Source organism: Ixodes scapularis, unplaced genomic scaffold, assembly GCF_016920785.2.
Source record: "Ixodes scapularis isolate PalLabHiFi unplaced genomic scaffold, ASM1692078v2 PGA_scaffold2__306_contigs__length_199485367, whole genome shotgun sequence".
NCBI lineage: Eukaryota > Metazoa > Arthropoda > Arachnida > Ixodida > Ixodidae > Ixodes > Ixodes scapularis.
Window position 1 is genome coordinate 181,563,009 of NW_024609857.1, and position 21,432 is coordinate 181,584,440.

The following is a 21,432-nucleotide window of genomic DNA, read 5'->3' on the forward strand; positions in this document are numbered from 1 at the left end:
TACAGCTACCGAGGAGGAAGCCATCAAGTTGTACCATGACGCCAAATCTATTATGCAGAACGCAGGAATGGCAGGAATGACTCTCCGAAAGTTGACGACGAATTCACAAGCGCTGTGAGGTGTGCTACTTCGAGAAGAGGCAAATCCAGAAAAAAACTACGCCTATCCTTGAACAAAGAACAATGAAGGTTCTGGGAATTGTCTGGGATCCAGAGAAGGATGTCTTGAAGTTTGCGTTGCCAATTTTACAAAATTTCCTAGAGCTGCATGATGGCACTAAGCGATTTGTCCTACAAGCAGCATCTAGGCTTTTCGATATCCTTGGGGTCTTGTCGCCCTTCGCAATCCGTGTGAAGACAGTGTTTCAGAAACTATGGGCGAGAGGAATCACTTGGGACAGTGCTCTACCCGAGGATCTGAACAACGAATGGCACGAATGGTGTGGTGACCTGCCAAAGGTGGATGCACTTGTCATCCCCAGATTCGCATTCCAAGCAGGACAGGGCAAGGACACCCGGATTCATATTTTCTGCGACGCAAGCCCAACTGCCTATGGAGCTACAGTGTACGTAACAACGAAGTCATCGCCACCTGAACAACCTACACTTTTATTGGCAAAAGCACGTGTTGCTCCAATCAAGAAACAAACTCTTCCTCGCCTGGAACTTATGGGAGCCGTCATCGCATCGAGACTCCACAAATATCTTGAGAAGACCATCCCATGCATTCCGTATGACTATACGTTGTGGACGGATTCTCTCATCACACTGGCATGGATCAAGAGCGACCCCAGCAAGTGGAAGACTTTCGTGTCCAACCGAGTTGCAGCAATACAAAGGGACACCGATCCTTCTCATTGAAGGTACTGTCCGGGAAGTGACAATCCAGCGGATTTGCTTACCCGTGGCATCACAGGTTCTCGACTGGTGTGGAGTGATTTGTGGTGGTCAGGACCAAAATGGTTGAGTGAACACGAAAATGAATGGCCTGATTTGAGGTCGAGTTACGAAGCGGAGACTGACTTGTTGAAAAAAGAAAGAAAAGCAGTTCATGTGATATTGCAAACAACACCACCTGAACCGCTGTTGGATCTGACAAGGTACAGCGAACTTCATCGGGCTTTAAGAGTGACGGCGTGGTGCCTTCGATTTCTGAAGAACTGCCGAAATGGCAAACCGTCAAATGGACCGTTGAGTGCCGAGGAAACACTGCGGCCGAACTATACTTGATCAACAACGTTCAGAACAGTACTCACTCAGACGAGATAAAATGTCTCTCGAAGAAAGAAAATGTTCACAAACAATCGTCTCTAGCAGAGATGAGTCCATTTTGGATAAAGACAATATCATCCGGGTTGGAGGCCGGCTTGAGATGCTGCCAGCATCGGACAATGTGAAACACCCAATCATATTGCCGAGTGAGCAATACTTCACAACCTTGCTCGTACAGAACGCCCACTGCAAGGTACTTCACGGAGGAGCACGAGCCACGTTGGCGCAACTCCGAGAACTATTTTGGATTATAGGAGGAAGAAGATTGGTGAATAAAGTTATCTTCAGCTGATGTTTATGCAAGAGGTTCCGCCTGACGGCTGACACTGCCCCAACAGCTCTGTGGCTCGCACGCAAGTAGCGAGTTCAACAACGTTTATTGCACGCACCATGAGCCCTTATATACAGTATGCCCTAGCGGCGCAGCTGCTGTGCCGATGACAAGTCTGACGATGACAAGGCTGATCTGGTATCAGCTAGTGACGCTGCGCTACATCTTCCCTCTTTCAAACAAAACAAAATTAACCAAAAGAAAAACAATATACAAAAAATTAAGGAATAGAAAATAGTACGCTTGCAGGATCACGCTTAAAGTTCTAGTCTTGGGTATCTGACGGGGCTCCGCCGTTGTCTTGAGCTCCTCCTGAGCTCCTGGGTCGGAGGGTCTTGTGGTGGTGGGGCTCCCGTTGAGGGTTCTTCCCTCACCTGGCGGCCAGTGGATTCAGCAGCCGCAGTGGTGACAAGTTGCTGTTGCCGAGGCGGCAACACGCGCAGGTGCTCTCTCGTTCTGCGTAGCACACGTCCGTCACCAGTTTCGATCACAAAGGAGCGCGGAGGCCCCGCACGCCTCATGACGACTGCCGGAGACCACGTGTGTGAAATGGTGTCAAATGCAGACACTTGCTGACCATCTTGTAGTTCCAAAAGGGCCTTTGTTCTGTTGTAGAAGGTCCGCTGCTTGCTGCGGATCTCTTGTAGTCGTTTGTGCACCTCTTTGGGCGGTACGATGGCTGGTTCCAGGCAGCAGTCGGGAACCGGAAGCAGTGTGCGTGTCTGACGACCCATTAGCCTCTGTACTGGTGACTTGAGCAGGTTATCCCTTGGGCTGTTGCGCCATTCCAGGAGGGCGCTGCAGAAGTCGAGGGTATTGAAGGAGCACCTCGTTAGCAGTTTCTTTGCCTCTTGTACGGCTCGCTCAGCCATTCCGTTGGAGCGAGGGTGGTGAGGGCTTGACGTGACGTGAATGACTCGAAACTTACTCACAAAGTCCTTGAAGTTGTAACTATTGAAGGGGGGCCCATTGTCACTGCACAACTTGGCTGGTATTTCATGAGTAGCGAAGACTTCTGTACAGGCGGATACCACTGAAGATGCCGTGGACTGTCGCAGTTCCTTGATCTCGAAAAAGAAAGAGTAGAAGTCAACAATTATCAAAAAAGTCCGGTTGTTGTGGTAGAACAAGTCTAGCCCCACCAGCTGCCATGGTAGGTTGGGTAGTTCATGGCTCAGTAATAGTAATCTTGCGTTTCTGGCCTTATGCTTCGTGCAGACCCCACATGACTTTGCAAGAGCTTCAATGTCGCATGACATGGACGGCCTATACATCACTTCTCTGGCGCGCATCTTCATTTTTGCTTCACCCCCGTGCGCGGCTTGCAAAAGTTTCAAAATCTCCGTCCTCTTGGCTTTTGGAATTACCACTTTGTTACTCCTGAAGACAAGACCATCTTCCACGTGCATCTCGTCTCTGTAGTTCCAGTACGTTTGAAGTTCCTCCGGGACGTCTCGTTTCTCAGCTGGCCAGGATGCTGATGCATACTCTCGGAGCTGGATGAAAGCCGCGTCGTTTTCTGTCGCCTGGAGGATGTCGTGGAGCCGTGCATCTGAAACTGATAGGGTAGAAACAATGTTGACTTGAAACTGGTCGCTTTCGTCTTTTAGCATAGTTTTGGTTGGGAACCTTGACAACGCGTCCGCTAGAAAAAGTTCCTTCCCTGGCTTGTACTGCACGGTAATGGGGTATCGCTGAAGCACTAGCCTCATCTTTTGTAGGCGGAGCTGGCAGTCACAGAGGGGTTTCCTGAACATTGCTTCCAGTGGCTTATTATCCGACTCTACTGTCACAGATGAGTGCCCTAAAATATAATCTTTAAACTTGCTGCATCCGTGTACTATAGCGAGTGCCTCTTTTTCAATCTGGGCGTATTTTTGCTGAGTCTCGGTGAGGAAGCGTGATGAGTAGGCGATAGGATGTCCGCTCTGAATAATCACCGCCCCGACGCCGGTTTGGCTTGCGTCTACTGACAACGTGACTGGTTTACCTTGCACAAAATACGCAAGCACCGGCGCCTTGATAAGCGACTCTCTGAGCGTTTTAAAACTGCTTTGTTGGCGCTCAGTCCAAACCCAAGCGATATCTTTTTTCAACAGCTCGCGTAATGGTGCTGAGAGGGCAGACATATTTGGTATGAATCTGGCGACAAAGTTCGTCATGCCAAGAAATATTTGTAATTCCTTACGGTCTCTGGGCTCCGAAACAGCAAGGATGTCCTCGACTCGTTCTGGGTCTAGGGTCAGACCTTCAGTCGTCAAAATGTGACCTAGGTACCGTGCTTGGTCCTGCAGAAAATGACACTTTTTTAGGTTCAACTTGAGATCGTGTCTCTCGCAGCGTTCCAGTAAGTTTTTTAGGTTCGCGTCATGTTCTTGTATTGTGGTTCCCCAAACTAAAATGTCGTCTATGACGACTGCTACGTTCTTTAGGCCTTCTAGGACACCGTGCATTGCGCGCTGGAATACTTCTGGGGCTGTGGAAATTCCAAACGGCATGCGCAGAAACCTGTATCTGCCATAAGGGGTGCTCATGGTACAAATGTGCGAACTTGTCTCAGACAACTTTATTTGCCAAAAGCCCGATGACGCATCCAATGTAGAAAAAAACTTGGCGCCGTGCAGATGTGGAGCTACAACTTCTAGCGTCGGCATGGGATAATGTTCGCGTAATAGACTATTGTTAAGATCAGATGGGTCTAAGCAAATTCTGACCTTATCTTTCTTTACGACGACCACCATGTGACTCGACCAATCTTTTGGTTCGCTTACCTTCGTGACGACTTGATTTGCTTCCATGCGGTCCAACTCTGCCTTGACTCTATCCTGGAGAGCCGCAGGTATTCGTCTTGCTGCCTTGACGGTGCCCTTGGATCCTGCTTGTAGCTTCGTATCGTAGACCACACCCTTCAGCTGGCCGAGCCCTTAAAAAACTCCTTCAAAAGGTCGTGCTGCACCGTATAGCTCTGAGGTGCTCACACCTGCAACGCGAGTAATCAGTCCGAGGCGTTCTGCTACACTGACACTCGAGGTGACTGGAACCTCTTGGCGTACAACAAAAACCCAGCGTGACATTTTTTGTCCTGATTGCGTATATCGAGGCAAATTCTCTCTGGTGCCTTTTCTGCATGACCGAAGAACGTGTTTAGGGTGACGTCGCACTTTACTGTTGGCTTCGTCGTAACTTGGCCTAGTGCGGCCCTGGAGATGACACAACAATTGACTCCGGTATCTATTTTGCAATGAACGGGAACGCCTTCTAGTGTCACCGTAGCCGCCCATAGATCCTCGCGAGATACAGCACCGACAGTTAGCGCTTCCAAGAAGTATGTCTCGTCATCGCTAGCCACAACCTCGTGTACTTGCTGTACGGGGGCCCTTTTCCGCCCTGACTTGCAAACTTTAGCGAAGTGATTAAGGCTTCCGCACTTGTTGCATTTCTTTCCGGCTGCGAGGCAAACCTTAGTTCTGTGCTTCGTAAACCCACACTTTTGGCACGATGATCCGATTTCTTGAACTAAGTTGACTTCTTTTTCGCGTTCCTTTGTTCCGCTTTGTATTGTATTGCATCGTTCTTCACCCTGTTCCCAGGCTCTGCATCTTTCCACCGCTTTGGTGTAGGACGGGTTGTCGGATATGAGCTTTTGCTGAAGTATCTTGTCCCGAACGCCCAGAATGATTCTACTTCTAAGTAGACGTTCTTCAATATCCCCTAACTCGCAGTTGTTTGCCAAAATACGAATGTCAGTCAACCATTCGTTGAAAGGTTCCCCTTCTTTCTGGTCCCTCGTACCAAACACAAACTCGTTGTAAGTTAGGTTTGTAGCCGGCTTGTAGAAGCTATCAAACTTCTCAATGATAGTCGTCACGTCTTGCCTTTTTTCTTGGTTTACGAACGTAAATGTACTGAACGATTTCTTTGCATCTTCCCCGATTATCATTAATAAGGTCGCCGCCTGGACTTCTTTCGGTTGATGGCTGAGCAGGGTGGCCGTAGAAAACAGTTGAAACTCACATTTGCAAGTTGTCCAGTTCCGCCACAGGTCTCCCGACGTGTCCAGGGGTTTTGGGGGCTGCAGCAGCGTTGTACAGGGCAGCACGATGGCCTGCTGCGGAGACGCCATCGTCCGGGTGGTGTGGCTGTCGCCTACTTTCCGTCGCTCGGTGGCTGCTTCATTGATCCGCGGCGCTCGGGCGATAAAGCACTTCTGACACCATGTGGCACGCACGCAAGTAGCGAGTTCAACAACGTTTAATGCACGCACCGTGAGCCCTTATATACAGTATGCCCTAGCGGCGCAGCTGCTGTGCCGATGACAAGGCTGAGGATGACAAGGCTGATCTGGTATCAGCTAGTGACGCTGCGCTACAAGCTCCACTTCCCCTTGACCGAATGAAGCAAGGCGCGCCCTTTGATATTGTAGGCATAGATTTTGCAGGTTTTTGTATGTCAAGGAAGCAACCGGCAGTGTGAAGTCCTACGTTGCACTTTTCACTTGTGCAGTGTCTCGCGCCGTTCATCTCGAACTTGTTTCTGCAATGTCTACACAAGCTTTTCTAATGGCTTTTCGATGTTTCACAGCACGGAGAGGATTGCCAAGAACGATCTATTCTGACAACGCACCGACATTCAAGAAGGTATCAAAGGACCAGGACCTATATGCGTTGTTTAGAGCGATTCAAGAAGAAGATTTTACGTCTCATCTTGCCAACAACCGAGTAAACATGGAAGTTCATTGTTCCCAGTGCCCATGGTGGCGAGGCTGGTGGGAGAGGCTCGTGCGAACGGTAAAGACCACCCTACGGAAAGTGCTAGGGAGGGCATGCCTAACCTGTGAAGAATTATCCACTGTTTTGACCGAGGTTGAAGGAATAGTCAACTCCCGACCGACAATGGACAGCACAGACGCCACGGAGCCCAGGCCAATAGCCCCAGGAGATATATTGCTTGGGAAAAGATTGGCGTGGTTGCCCGACCCGAAAACGGAGACGGAGCACCAATCCAAAAAAACAGACCTACTTAAGAGGATCAAGTACCGACGGTGCTTAACGGACAACTTTTGGAAACACTGGCAGCACGAATACTTGTTGCAGCTTCGATCTGCGCACCATATGCAACCAGCTTCTGCGACAACCCTAAGTGTAGACGACGTTGTTCTCGTGCACGATAGTAATGCACCGAGACAATTGTGGCAAATGGGAAGAGTGCTAAAGAACCACAGAGGAACAAACGGTAACATACGGTCCTGTCTGGTAAAACTTCAAAATGGATCGATTACCGACCGACCAGTTCAACGCCTTCATCCCCTGGAGGTCAGCGCGTGACTAATTTCGCGGTCGGGATTGTGTTGAAAATCGATCAAACTGGCCGAGTACCCGCGAAGCAGTGTTGAGCAGCACAATGGCAAGCCTCCACACAAGATCGGGGCCTGCGCTCGTGGACGGCGAGCGTGGAGCTCGTTCACTTTTTTTTTATTACTATTTCTTTTTTTCGCATCGAACGCACGTTGGAATTAAAGCTCTTCAGTTTTTTGAAGCTGCCGCTGTTCCTGGGTCTTCATATCAACACCTACTTTATAAAAGAGCCGTAATCCTGAATGAGATGGCGTCATTAGAGAAGTCCAACGCTGGGCACAGAATACAGATTGGACACGACGATTGCGTCAACGTTCGGCTCAAACTTGACCCGAAGCCGAGAGTCGACGCAGCATTCGTTTCCAAGCTGTATCGACCTTTGGGCTTCTCTGACGACGCCACCTCATTCAGAACTACGGTTTTGTTACCTAAACGGTGTTGCGTAGTGCAGCCTCCTCTCTGGCTCCGCGGCAGCTGTGCGTGTGGGTTAGATGAAAACGAAAAAGCTTGTTTAGACGAAAACCCGGCGGTGTCTGTCAGTTTGTCAGCGCCGGGGAAGAGAGAAGAGGTTGTGGCGTACTCTGGTCAACGCGTTGGACCAATGTGAGCATTGCACGCGTCACCCTCTCCCCCATCCTTCTCCGTCTCTCCCCTGCACTGACAAACAAAAGGCAACGCCGCATTTTCCTCAAAACAAGCATTCTAATGCTGAAGCATTTAAAACAAAATAAGGACGAGTTAAGCACACCGGCACAAACACAATGAATTATAAATACAAAACAGAACTCCAAATAAAAAAAAAATATAGGAGGCAGGTCTTTTTTAAACATATTTAAGGGCCTTTCCTACTGGAGTCGAAGGCGAGCACTGTATCTTGCCCAGCATTGCTACAATCTAAAAAAATATATAAACTTCGTGCGTCTAGGGAAAACTGCGGTCTGCAGAACATGGAGGTATCCATTGACGGCGAAGAACTGAAGAATAACAGGGGATGGCAAGGCTTATTATACGAATATGTATTTAAAAAAAATAGATGTGCACAAGGAAAATGTGAAAGTGAAACGTTATGCGCATATTCTCTCTCCAGGCGATATTTTTTTTTCTGATGGCATTTTCTGCGCTTTGTCGCTCGCCAGAATTTCCAGTAATGTAGGAAGTAATTTGTTGTGTCACCTGGCAGGCAGAAAGGTGAACTCTCAAATATTTTATTAAAACATACTTTCTTGCAGCTAAACGAGTTCAAGGAGTGGAGTAAAACTTTCACGGTTTTTACTCGCGATTCGTTATTTCGTGTTCGTATCGGCTGATAGGCCTGTTACTGTCAAGTTTTGAGCAAGGACTCTGGCGAGCAAAATACAGAAATATTAAGGGCGCGTTTCGATTGCGCGTCATTACATTCCCTTAGTGTCCCTTAAAAGAACACTAAAGTGCAAAAAAAATTTTTTTTTTTCTTTAATGCAAATTAATGGAAAATACGTTCCTTTTGTAAATTTTGCTACGAAGAAGAAAAAAAAAGGAGCAATATGTACGCCCTAAAGACGCAATTTAGGTTGGAGTAGCCCTGCTCCAGACCCTGCCCGGTGCTTACATAACCAGGCACCTTCTCTCGGCTATCAGAAGCTGTAGAGGTGATGGACGTGTAAAAAGTTCATTGTATAATAGTGTCTCCGTGCCATAACAGTATTTATATCGACAGCATATTTTTGTTTAAAAACAAGCAATCTGGAGAGAATATTGATTGTTTTCAAAAATATCCCGGGATTGCCTTTCCGCTTCGGCTTCAAACGATCACAAACATGGCTGCCGGCGTTTGTACCGCGCTAAATGATCGTGGCTCGTTGACCTCGCTTTTTTCTATAAATGCGACAAGTTCTGCGTTCAGCGGTCCACAGAGGTGTTTATAGGAAAAAGCTACTCAATCAACCTAGTTTTCAGCATACAATTGTTGCGTGTACGCAACTTCAGAAGCGCTGTGCGTGCGCCAGACCTAGAAAGCTACCAAGTTACTCGGAAAAGTAGTATAACTACTTTTCCGAGTAATTTGGTAACTTTCAATTACAATTTTATTTGGGTAACTAGTAATTTATTTAACTACGTATTCAGGTAACTTTAACTTAAATTACTGACTAATTTTGAAATATAGTGCTAATTTTGCTCATCACAAATGTTTGAGCGCAAAAATAAATAAGATACCCGCAGATGAAGAGGTATCCCCGAACTTTTGTTCCCACGCACATGTACTTGGCAGCCGTAGAAGCTGTACCACAGGTGTCCCCGGGCCGAGGTGGCACCGAGCAGCTAAACATAGCACCGACGCGAACAAACGCAGACAGAGATGCTCAACAAGCCTCGGGCAGGTACTGACCTAATCCGGTAATGCAGGCAGGCGCCGTGCCTCCAGCTGAAACCGTGAAAGACACTCCGAGGGTTGTTGCTGTTTTCATGTTGTCTGCCTTTAGTGAGTTCTGGCTCAAGCGGTTTGGGGACCCACGGGAGTTGTCACTGAAACCTCGCAGCTGGGCACCTATTCCCATGGTGGCCTCGTCAACAGCGCATAGTCCCTTGCAAAGCCACACTTTCCCGCGTACAATCGCAGACACGGATAATCTCTTCATGGGAGTACGTTTTCGCTTCCGGCAGCAACTGTACGAGCGACGGTGGTTGTTCACGTAATCCTTCCCGTCCTTCCCATCTTCCCCGCCAGGGAGACCTTCTCTTTGTTGAGCACGAAGTCCTTGTTAGGTGTGTCAGGCGCGTCAGGATACCCTAGACGCCGGCGAGGATTGCGAGATCCTTTTGTGGGGACCGGCGTCAGCGCCGAGGTATACTGCGTTTCATCTTTTGTTGAACCAAAACAAATTTGTTTTTCAATAGCGTAGCACTGCAACGAGACGCGCCGTCGTCCGGATGATCTCATCGTCGTGGCGCGAAACTAGATCCCTTAACGGTGAGGTGCACTCGCTTAGCGTACCCTTGGAACGTCGTGGGAATAAAGAGGGGTCAGTCATAGCAGTCTCAACTTGACGAAGAAGAGAGAAAAAAGGAGGAGAGTTTGTTAGAAAGACCTTCTAGTCGAGGAAAACCTGGTATGTTTCGTCATAAAAACCGATGATGCCAACATTCGCTTGCGCTGGCCGAATTTCAGGCCCTTCTCTTTGTTCGTTTCTGGGACAGAAACCTCTGTTCATGCGAAATGTTAACTATGCCTTCCAAAAAACAAGGTCCTGGCTGCATGCAAGAAGTTGAGTTCCAAGCTCAGGAAACACATGAAGGGGAGCTATATATATACTTCGTTCTGAGTTGCGCTTGAAAATCTACTTTTAGAGCAACAGACTACGCTTTGGCTAGTGCTTGTAATTGCCTATCGAATAGAATATGAAGTTGGTTTCACGCTTGCACCTTTTGACCGCTGCTCAATTCTTTTTTTTTTTCACTTTTGAGCTTGAAACCTCCAAATATCGCTTACGGTTGCTACATGACCGCAGTTTTATTTATTTATTTATTTATTATACCCTCAGGGCCGAAGCATTACAGAGGGGGTGGGCAACTGAAGTTCAAAAACGCTGAAAATGGTTAGTCCGGCACAGATCATGAATAGTAACTTGTTAGTGCTTCTTTAAAGAGAACAAAATCGCCAATAATCGCAATGGATGAGGGAAGGCCGTTCCATTCACGAGATGTTTTTGGGATGAAAGATTTGAAAAAAAATTTTGATATGGAAGTGGGTATAACAACTTTGCAGCAGTGAGCGAGGCGAGATGATACGTAGATGGGGTCACTGATTAGTTGCTCTTTCAAGAGTGAATTGGCATAGTAAATTTAATGAAATAAACAAAGACGGGAGATAGTGCGACGAGTGGAAAGAAGGGGCAGAGAGAGACTAGCTTTCATGGATGTGACGCTGGATGTACGATGGTAGTTTGGTAATATAAAACGTGCTGGACCGGTTTTGGATGGCTTCAAGCGCTGATATGAGGCTTTCTGCACCGGGATCCCAGGCCGAGCACGCATATTCAAGCTTTGGTCGCACCAGTGTTTTATAAAGTAGTAATTTTAATGATGATGGAGCTAGAGAAAAGTTACGTCTTAAATATCCAAACATGCGGTTACTGTTATTAACGATATATACTGTGTGAGTTTTCCATGATAGGTCAGAAGAGATATGAACACCTAGATATTTGTAAGTTGATAAGTTTTCAAGGAGGTTATTTGATAGGAAGTAGTTAGGACAGAGTGCTGCTTTGCGGAAAATCCTCATTTTCTTGCATTTCATAATATTTAGTTTCATGTGCCGGGCATGGCACCAAGCATGTGCCAAGCATGGCATTATTCGCGAGAGAATGGAAATTCAGTGCCGCCTAAGTTCTTTAGTTAATGAACATAAAAGTAGTTATATTTTGTCAGATTATTGGGAGTGCTTCAAATGACAGAATGTCATTAAATTGCAGACACTGCTCCCTACCCAACTTTCGAAGCTGGACAACGGCGTTCGCAAACAAACGGCATGCCATTACTCTGGATCGAAGCATGAAGAAGAAAGAGAGGCCCAGCAGCTGAAATCTGATGGCTTTCGTTCCGCTGATATAAGATGCGCATACCCTAGCCGTGGTGGCATGAATCTTACACTTTATTTTCTCGCGGCGCTGAATGTAGATGATTCCGATCTTTCAAGGGTGTTTCCCTTTTTTAGCCCTGCAAAGAGGGTCGGCGAAAGTGCCATAAGTAGTACGGGGCCAAATGAGTTGAGCTTGTACTACTCAAAATAAGGGCTCCCCAGTTTGTTCAAATGTTTTGCACAGGAGATTTATGCGGAGAGTGAGTAGTCTGCTTCTTGCGCAAGAGTTGTGGCGACGTCAGAACAACGCAGGGATTTGATTGGCTTTGATTAAAAAGATAATGAGTAAACCTTAAAGCAAGCTACCTTGAGGTCTACCCTCTATACTTCATTCAGAGCCAATCCTAGCTCGACGTTCTCACGTCACCACAACCCCTGCGAAAGAAGCAGACAAACCTGTTCTCTGCAGAAAGACGTTCTTGGGACTCGCCACGCCCTGCGTTTCTTAATATCTTTATTTGACTATGCGGAACGCAAGTTCGTCTACTTCTTGCGCAGGGGATCCGATGGCGTTAAAATGCTGAGCTCTGATTTGATCAGATTAGGAGGATAGTGGGTAGACCTCAGTGCTAGATGCCTTCAGGTATATTCACTATGCATCCCATCGCAGCTAATCAAAGCTCGGCGGGGAGACGTCACCGGAACCCCTGCGCAAAAAGCAGACAAACTTGCGCTCCGCATAGCTAATGCACCTGCCGTGAGACATGACCCAGCAATATTTGAGTGGGCGTTAGTCATCACACAATGAGTTCTTCGCGAACACGTGCTGGCACAACCATTTATGCCAGTTTTTGCACATGATAAGAAAAAAAAGAGCGTGGTGCAAGAAAGGGAAGTTGGACGCGTTGATTTGGAAACATTTATTTGAAATGCAAAATCGTCCGTCCAGGTGCGCAGCAAACGAAGAAGAGAAGGAAAAGGTTGAAATCTTATTATGAATAATCAGTTCGCTGAATTTAGAAAATTAAGCGGCCTTTCGCGCATCGCTAGTGTGGAACTGGCATTGCGTTCTCCGTTTATGATTGAACGAGCCGAAAGCTAAGTTTGGATTAGCTTCCAGCCAGTCGCTCAAAGGTCACAGCGCAGATGATTTCCGCAGCGTGACCTTTCCTAGAATCGGAAACGACTTTTCAGCATAAATTTTTGTTTACATCAACGTAAAACTATTCACTGTCAATTCTGTTTACACTAATCTGAAAATAACGAGTATATAATCCTACCAGTGGGGTACAAATTCACGTAGAAAAACATACTTCGAGAAACAAAGCGCGGAAGATGCGTATTAAGCATTTTCAAGAGCATAGCTAAAATATATTTCCTCTGAGAGGCATGAATATTTTTAGGCGCTGCGAGCTTGAAAGGATATAAAATCTTTTTTTCGCCACTAAAAAAAGACAAACCAAAATTGTTCTCAATTTTTTTCTTTAAATAAACGGTAAGGAAAAGAAGCAATGGTATGAACGTGTGAAATCGATTTCATCTCAAGCAATGACAAATGACAACTTTGTTAACCATAACTTGAAAACACAACATGAACGATCAAATATAACAATGGTACCATTCACTTCATGACGACATTGTCATAAAATATTGGAAACATAAAGGCCCGTGCTACTTTATTCTCAGTGGACCTGTTTCCGAACAGTGGAGTAGCCGCATTCAGGATTATTCTGTGTGTAGTGGCTCCACAGAATGATTTGTGAGACTTTGTCGAAGAAAGTTTCGAATTATGCACCTTAAGTCCAGGGAAGATGCAATATACTGGACCGCTTGAGAAAAAGGACTATCCAAAAGGTGCTCCAAGGTTTAAAGTGTAGAGCCTACATCTGGCACGGACTATACAGATTTTCCACCTCATTTTAATATAAACGATGATCAATTTAATGCGAATGCCAATCCAATTTAATTTAAGCGCCATTCAATTTAATTCTAGTGCTACCCAATTTAGGCCCGGCGTCAGAGAATTTAGTCGACAATGTATACATGTTCTTAATTTTTTTATTGTGTTTGCGTTTCGCTTACTCGTTTGAAAACTAGAGTAATTGTTTATAGAATTATATTTTCTTTGGGACAACTGATGTTATGATCACTATTTCGATTACTCGGAGTTATTAGTCGCACGATTGACGTAGATTAATTGACATGTTGATTACTCTTTTGGTAGCCTCGAGCTACCAAAAGAGTAAAAAGAGAACAAAAAGTGGCGCGCTCGGCTTTAATTTAGCTGAATTAACATTTTGTTTCCTTTTTTTGTATCAGTTCGAATGTTATTGATACAGTACAGATGATAAAAGTGCAAGTGCAGTTGTTGATTCCTTTTTTACTACTTCGCTTTATAATTTACACCTCTGACTTGATTTAAGGCTTAATGAAGGTATGGCTTGCAATTCTAAGTACTTCGACCCATTAATTACAAGATACAAGTTCCAGTAACATTTTGGATTACTCTCTCGATTACTTCGAGGAATACCTGAGAAAAATATAACTTCCTAAAAGCTCGTTCGATCTTCTGATTACTTTTTCTTCATAGATCTATCATTGACACATACAACTTTATAGCAGTAAAATTTTCATTACTTAGCCGACTACTTCAAAATATAATTGAAAAATGCAACTAAATAAACTTTTAGAAAGATTTGGATTACTCCTTTGATTACTCCGTATTACTAGTCACATGTTTGACTTTAAATGAACTTAATAGTGGTTTCTTTTTTATCTTTCTTAGATATATTATTCACAAGGCTGAGGTTGAATCAGCGTTATTGAAATCTTGATTACTTTGAGCAAAAAGTGACCTATTAGACTTTATATTGGTCTAAGTGACATGAACTTCACTCTCATTATAACTTTCAGCTTTTATACAAGCAGTGATTTATTCTCAGCTCAGTTATTATCTTTATCACTCTTGATTACTTTGACTTACCATTGACCGAATAGAGTTTGATTCGACCTATTTGACATCACAATTACTCTTGACATTGCTTTGAGAAATTATTGACTAAAGAATTTTTTATGACCCCAAATCACTTCATCAATATCGTTTTGATTACTTCGAATAACTATTGACACAATGGACTTTACTTCGCCCTAATTGACACCCATGATGACTTTATTACTTTGACCTAATATTTGACCAATTGATTTGTTATAATCTTAATTAATGTGATGATTAGTAGTTTGATTACTTCGAGTTACTATTTACTCAATAGTCTATCTGAGCTATTGACATTTTTCTGCATCTCTTGATTACTTCGAATTTTCATGCATCCAGTTCATATATTATCATCTCAAATCACCATGTTATTACTCTTGACAACTTAGTTACTTTTGGACCATAAACTTTAATACCGGCTAATTCACATTATGATGGCTCTTGATTGCTTTGACTTATTATTAACCCAATTAACTTTAATTTTGTTTAACTTTTATTTTGGGAACTCTCTTGATTGCTTGGAATTACTATACCACCAGTTCATCTATTATAAGATCAATCCACATTATTATTACTCTTATTGATACTTCGAGTTACTTTTGACCCAGTTGAATTTAATTTGACCTAATTGACATTGCGATGACCACTCTGATTACTTTCAGCGAATATTAGACCCACTTATTTATGAGTCCAATTACTATTTTTCTATTACTATTTTGATTCGATTACTATTTTGACGGCTGTGTTACTATTGATCCAGTGGACTTAATTTACATTTTATCTCATTAAGTACCCTCAAGGCCTTGGGGAATTACAGAGGGGAGTGGTACAAGACAAATTTGGAACACAAACAATTTACATACACTAAAAACCAAGCACTATAAATGTTAAAAAAAATGTGTAAACAAGTTAAGAAGTTTATAGAAGGCAAACAGACAAAGAAAAATATTAACATAGGTAAGCAGTCAACGCACTTTTAAACCAGTCAATGAACGGTATGTTTACTAATTGCGCGGGAAGGCGATTCCACTCTGAAGATGTTCTTGGAATAAAGGAGTTATAATAGGCTGAGGTAATGGAATGAGGAATTCCGACTTTAAATTGATGATCTACGCGTGACGAGATGAAAACAGGATTTAACATTAGACTTTTTTTAGCGAAGTATCGGAATGATAAATTTTATAAAAAAAAAGACACATACGAGATATTTTTCGGCGTAACGAAAGAGCAGGAAGTGATAAATTAATTTTCATAGTTGAGACACTAGATGTGCGATGATAGTTAGTAAATATAAAACGCGCACCGCGATTCTGTAGGGCTTCAAGATCAGTCACGAGAGTTGAGAGACCCGGATCCCAGATTGCGGCACCATAGTCTTGATTGGAACGGACAACGGTTTTATACAATAGTAGTTTTAGGGCACTGGGGCTCACCTAAAGTTTCTCTTTAGATAACCAAGCATGGAGTTACCGTTGGCGATAATGTGGCCAGTATGAGTTTTTTATGACATGTTAGAAGTGATCTGCACCCCAAGGTATTTGTAGCCTGGTACAGTTTCAAGAAGAATTTCAAAATTGATTAAATAGAAGACATAGTAATTCTACGGGAAACATTCATCGCTTTACATTTGTTAGTATTAAGGCACATTCGCCACAAATCACACCAATCATGCACAGGTTGTACGTCATTTTGATGAAGGGCGATGTCAGTAGTATTAGTGACTTCTCAATAAATTACACAATCATCAGCGAAGAGGCTAATAGATGATGATACGCACAGTGGTAAGTCATTTACGTAAATTAAAAACAACAGGGCCCCAAAACAGACCCTTGCGGTACACCAGAACTAACAGGTTTCATAGAAGAATTTACATTGTTAGCAGGAACGAACTGAGAATGATTAGTCGAAAAAACATGCAACCCAAGGCAGCACGTTAGGATTGAGATTTAGTTGACCGAGTTTAAAGAGTAAACGTTTATGAGGAACTTTGTCGAAAGCTTTGCAGAAATCTAAAAAAACAGAGTCAATCTGGGATTCACGGCCAATTATGGAAAGGACATAAGTAGTGAAGGTAAGAAGTTGAGTCTCGCATGAAAGGGATTTACGAAAGCCATGTTGGGTGGAGAAAAAAAGAAATTAGGGTCGAAGTAGTTAACCAAATGTGTGAATATTATGTACTCTAAAAGTTTGCAAGGTGTGCTGATTAAGGAAATGCGGGGTTAGTTAAGAGGACTCCGTTTATCGGCATGTTTATGGAGTGGAATCACCTTCCCTATTTTCCACTCTTCAGGCGATGCACCAGATGCAAAAGGTTGCTAAAAAATCTTGAAAAGGTAAATTGCGATATAATTTTAGTATTCTTAAGGAGTGTGGAGGTGACATTGTATACTCCAAAAGACGCAAATGTTATTAAGTTTTCAATCAACTTTAAAATTCTGTCATAGTCAAAAACAAAAGGATTTATGGGCAAAAAGTTATAATTAGGCTACACAGGGTGGGAGCAATCGTCATCTACACATTACGTTTTTACAAAAATATCTTTTAAAATGGAGTCGCAATGGTAATTTGGAATAACAACACGATTATTAGTGAGTGAGATATCGTTCGTTTTGTTTCCATTCATCATACGCTAAAACTGTCTAGGACTGGTAAGCAACATAGAGGGTAAAGTCACATTAAAAATAATATTAGTTTAGCATCCTTGATGGCTAGTTTAAAGCGTCTTCAGCTGCATGATAGATTACCCAACTGCGTCACTACACAAAAAGCTTTGCAGAACGAAACATTTCTTTTTGTTGTTAATGCGCTTAAGTGTAACCTTAAACTATGCAGACAAGGAATTGGTTTTAATGGAATGGATAAGTTAATTAGAGATACTAATTTATTTTTAAACATGAACCAATCGCTTTCAGCTGAGCGTTCAGAAAAGTTAAGAGGGAATTCGTCAAGGAAGCCAGCTAATTCGTGATTTATAGCACCAAAATGTGTTTTACTATAGTCAAAGAAATGTTTTGTTGACTTACTAGAATCAGACATTGGTGTAAGTCACGAGAAATGTATAATGAAGTGATCGCTGATACCCGGTAAGTAGGATATGGAAGAGGCAAGGTTAGAGTCAGAGGAGAAAATGAGATCTAGTACAGTGGCCGAAGACACAGTGACTCGAGTAGGTTCAGCAACGGTTTGTGTTAATGAAAAATCCAAGCAAAGATTGTGGAAATCAGAGTGAATTGCAAAATCGCAAGTGGTAGTTGAGAATGCTCCTGACCGGTCGATTAGGGGCAAGTTGAAATCGTCAAGTAAAAATAAAGGTACTAAAGGAAACCTAGATGTAATTGTGCATAAAGCAGCATGCAAGGCAGAACAAAAAGTTGTGGGCGCATTAGGCGGACGATAACAGGCACACAAAAAAACATTTCTGTTCAGAGATTAAACGCACGCACACCAGTTGAAGCTGGATGTTAATGCTTACTTGGTAACATTCAAGATTTACATTCAGTGCGATTAGGACACCCCCCCCCCCCTTCCCCCCCGCCTATCAGTTCGGTCACAGCGATAAAACCTATAACTCTGAACACAATCAAAAATTTTATTATCGCGAATAACACTCGAGAGCCAAGTTTCTGTAAAAATAACCAAGTCACTCGACGCCGCGTCAATGACGGAGGGCAAGTCATCGCGGTTGCGGACAATACTTCTTATGATTGCAAACAAAACTGAAATATTTTTTGAAAAGATTGGGAACGAAATGGTTTCTTAATCGCGACATTTTTTAACTTCAAAGTGGCATATTTGTTGCCGCAGTGTTGAATTCGTTTGGGCTGCCCTCACAGATTTGGTTAGTCTCGTAATTGAAAATAAATAGTTAATTCCCCAAAGTTTATCCGTAAACGCGATGTTTGTAGAGGCCTCCCTGGGCTCGGGCGAACTGTAGAAGCATTTTCCTGGCGAATTGAACATTCTTTGGGTAGTTTTCGCTGACCGACACGTTGGTATCTTTTAGCTTGGAGCATGATCTCAGCACAGTTTCTTGTGCTGAGATCATGCTCCAATAATAAAACTCCGTTGAATCAAAAGTAACTCGAAGTAATCAAGAGGAGAAGTAAAGTGATTTGAGCTCATAATAGATCAGTTGGTGATATCTCTTAGTAATCAGGAGAGCCACATATATGTTAATTATGCCGAATTAAAGTAAATTGGGTTAATAGTAACTTAAAGTAATCAAAAGAGTAATCATCATGTCTATTGGGCTTATAATAAATAAATTAGTTAAATATTGCCTCAGAGTACTCAAAGCGGTCATCAACATGTCAATGAGGCCAAAGTAAAGTCAATGGGGGATTAGTAACTTAAAGCAATGGAAGGAGTAATCATCAAGTCAACTGGGCTTATAATAAATCAATTCGTTGAATATTAACTCTAAGTAATCAAAAGAGTCCTCAGAATGTCACGTAGTATGAATTGAAGTTTATTCGGTGAAAAGTAACTCGAAGTAATCTAAAGAGTAATCTTTATGTCTATTGGGCTCATAATATCTTAATTTGACTAATACTAGCTCGAAGTACACAAAACGGTCATCACAATGTCAATTATGCCGACTTGAGGTCAACTGGTTAAAAGTAATTCGAAGGAATCAGAAGAGTAATAATAATGTGAAATGAGCCGGTAATATATGAACTGGTCGCATACTAACTCGAATTATTCAAAAGAGTCCCCAAAATGTCAATTAGGCTGATTTAAGTTTAATTGGGTCTATTAAAACTCAAAGTAATAAGATTATTCACATTGTCAATTGAGCACACAATAAATAATTTGTTAGAGTATTACCTTAAAGTAATCAAAGGAATCATCATAATGTCAATTAGGCCGTATTAAAGTATTGGGTCAAAAGTAACTAAGTATATAGTCAAGAGTGATAATATTGTGAGGACAAGATGAGGAGTTCCGAGGACAGATTTATTGAGCGACTGCTCTCAGGAAAATCCAAGCACGGACGACCGTGCTCGAGGCGATCAGAGAAAGAGAAAATGAATATAGAATAATTGGGAACGGCAGTGATGATCATAATGAAGATGAAGTGGGTGTTGTCCTTGAGCTTCCTCACACGTTCCCCCCTGGCGGTTGAGATATGGCCTCCTGGCCATTTGGTTTTAGAGGTAGGGTGCGTCAGCGGGGAGTGAATGGTTTGAGCCGTCCAACATGAAGAACTTCGCGGGTGCGACGTCTGCGATCCCAGTGAAGCTGTTCTGGCCGGACGAGATAGTTTACCGGTGATGTCTGGGCGAGCACTCTGTAGGGGCCAATGTAGTGTGGGAGAAATTTTTCGCGACGGCCTGGTTGGCGTGTAGGCAACGAGACCATGACGAGGTCTCCTGGCTGAAAGACGGTAGTTTTGTGTCTGGAATCGTAAGATTGTTTACGGTGCCGTTGATTTTCATTGGTTTGAAGTTGTGCAAGGTGACGTGTGTCTTCGGTATGTCGTAACTGGGCATTCAAGGCATTGCTGTGATGCGCTATGGGTGGAGGAGGGAATATGGTATCAAGAGTAGACGTAGGCTCTCTTCCATATGTAAGGTAAAAAGGGGAGTAGCCAGTCGTACTCTGCGTAGAGGTATTGTACGCGTAAGTAACAAATGGTAATATAACATCCCAGTTCGTGTGTTCAGGAGAAACATACATAGAAATCATTGCTGCAAGGGTACGGTAAAAACGTTCTGTAAGTCCGTTTATCTGTGGATGGTAAGATGAAGTGGTTTTGCTGACAACATTGTATGCAGAGAGCACCTCTTCCAGCACATGAGAAAAAAAGGCTCGAACCTTGTCGCTAAGCAGAAAACGAGGCGACCCGTGGCGAAGGAACAGGTTTTGAAAAAAAAATTGGCTACTTCCGTTGCCTTGCCGGTGGGGATAGCCGCCGTTTCTGCAAAACGAGTGAGGTGGTCCACAGCGGTGACCACCCACCGGTTTCCATGAGCGGTGATAGGAAATGGTCCAAATAAGTCGATGCCTACTGTGTCGAAGGGTCGTGAAGGGAAAGGTACGGGTTGTAATTTTCCAGAAGTTCGTGTGGTGCGATGTTTGTGCTGTTGACATAAAATGCACGATTTTATGTACTTGGCAATAGAAGAGTAGAAACTGGGCCAAAAGAAACGTTGCCGAATACGGGAATATGTTTTGAATAATCCGAGGTGTCCTGCGGCTGGATCATCATGCAGCGAGTGTAGTATCGCGAGACGTAATGAGCGTGGTATCACGAGCACAGAGCGATCACCATCGGGACTGTAACTCTGACGGTACAATATGTTGTTGTGAAGCCGGAAGTGGCGTTGCTGGCGTCTGGAACGGCTATTGTTGTGCTCTGACGTTCCGTTTATTTTATCAACAAGTTTTCGAATTTCCGGATCTCTGCGCTGTTCCTGCTGTATGGTGGTTACGTCAAGGTTGAAATCGGCGGGTGCGTTTGGCTCGATGTTAAGAAGAGCAAGAGGAGTTTTAATAACGGGGCTGCGAGATAGAGCGTCTGCATCGCTGTGTGTGCGGCCAGACTTGTAGGTTACGGAAAAGTCATATTCCTGAACACGTAGGGTCCACCTACCAAGCCGACCGGATAAGTTCTTAACCGTGGCAAGCCAGCGTAACGCATTATGACCTGTGACGACGTTAATAGGTCGGCCGTAGAGATAAGGCCGAAATTTGCCAATCGCCCACACGACAGCGAGGCATTCTTTTTCCGTGATGGTGTAGTTGGAGTCAGCTTTGCTTAGAGAGCGACTTGCGTAGGCGATAACGTGTTCGATGGCACCTGGCCCTCGTTGTAGGAGAACTGCTACGATGCCGATGTCACTAGCGTCAGTACGCAGTATGGTTTCGGCGTCGTTGCTGAAGTGTTGAAGAACCGGGTCCGATGTTAGAGCTTTCTTGAGGGTTCT

At 43.8% G+C, this 21,432-nt stretch overlaps 1 pseudogene; it reads right to left on the reverse strand.

Annotated features, from left to right (window-relative positions):
• Positions 1–1,951: 1,951 nt before the first annotated feature.
• Positions 1,952–3,215, reverse strand: LOC115311504 (annotated as a pseudogene).
• Positions 3,216–21,432: the final 18,217 nt, after the last annotated feature.